Genomic DNA, 1,694 nt, shown 5'->3' with positions numbered 1-1,694 from the left:
CCACAAACAAAGGGATGCAAGTGGCATCTAGAATCTGGAAAAAGCAAGGAAACACATCATTTCCCTAATGGCTCCAGAAGAATAGGAACCATAGGAATGCAGCCCTGCTAGCACCTTGACTTTAGACCAGGGAGATCTATTACAGACTTCTGATCTCTAGAGCTTTAAGACAATAAATATGCATTGCTTCAAGCCTCTGGGATAATTTTTACAGCAGTTACAGGAAACTAATACTCCTCTCAAATTTGTTCCATGATTCTGAGCCTCTAACTTCAGGCTGTTTGCATCCCCATGCCAGTTTGCCCCTGACAATCCCAACACAACATGTCCAAAACTAAGCTCACCATCTTCTCCCCACTGTGGCTCCTCTCCCAGACTCTACTACAGCATCTGCTACTCTGCCTTTCTTCTAGGTTGAGGCTAGATGCCTGTGATTCTTTCTACACCCTTCACCTTTCTCTACAATCTGCCTCCACTCCTGTCAATTCCTTTTGATAAAGGTGTAACAGTGTTTTCTATTCTCATTGTCATGATCCCAAAACAACTCTAATTCTTTAAAGAATCAAATTCTAAAAAGAACTTAATGTGACCTGTATAGGAAAAGAAGTAGTGAAAGAAGAAAAGGAAAGAGAGCAGAAAACAGGTGTAGGATCCCTTAATGTCTTCATTATTAACTGTTCTTGACTCTGTCCTTGCGCAAGAAGGAAGGGATTTTCCAAGAGGCACTGAGCGTTCATCAGGTAAGGTAATGTAAGAATCTTCCAAATCAGGACTCCTTTGGTGGTCCAGTGGTTAAGACTCTGCCTGCAATATAGCGGACACTGGTTCGATCCCCAGTTTGGGAAGATCCCACATGCCTTGGATCAACTAAGCCCGTGCACTACAACTACTGAGCCTGTGCTCTCGAGTCCATGAGCTGCAACTACTGAGTGGGTGCGTCGCAGCTTCTGAAACCCACCCACCCTAGAGCTTGTGCTCAGCAACAAGAGAAGCCACCGTAATGAGAAACCTGGGCACCGCAACAAAGAGTAGCCCCCACTCTCTGCAACTAGAGAAAGCCTTCACACAACAACAAAAACTCAGAACAGCCAAAAATAATTAAATAAAATTATTTTTTTAAGAATCTTCCAAATTGTAAAATACATACTTTTTAAGGTTAAAGAAAGTGAGGAGGACTTGCAGAGAAAGAGAGAAATGAAGTCCCTCCAAAATACCCACTAAATGCTATCCTACTTCACCTTACCTCAAGCTTCACTTGGGACACAACCACTATTTTCACAGACCCCACACCCAGCATGCAACTGTGACAGATGTGAAGATTCTTCATCATTCTGTAGCAGTCCAGAATCACGTTCCTGGATTCCAGTCATTCCCTAGCATAAAAGTATCCGATAGGTAAGAGTCCATTCATGGAAGGGCCAGCTAACCTAGTTAAGATAATATTGCATCCTGTGAAAAGCTGGTGGGAGAATATAACATGTCACCAACAGTTCAGTTAGATCTAGAAACTCTCTAAAAGGCTGAACTCTTAGAAACCAATAAAGGAGAGCGATTCACTTTCTAGTGACAACTTGTCACTTTCCAAGAGAAATGATTCTGCTTAGGCAGTCTCAGGACACCAGATACTGAGTCTGTCCTGACATGTACTAAAACTTTAAAGTTTCTCAGTTCTGAGTTTTAGAAACTGAATTTGT

Source organism: Budorcas taxicolor, chromosome 2 (assembly GCF_023091745.1).
Source record: "Budorcas taxicolor isolate Tak-1 chromosome 2, Takin1.1, whole genome shotgun sequence".
Classification (NCBI taxonomy): Eukaryota; Metazoa; Chordata; class Mammalia; order Artiodactyla; family Bovidae; genus Budorcas; species Budorcas taxicolor.
This window is presented reverse-complemented; position numbering follows the sequence as displayed.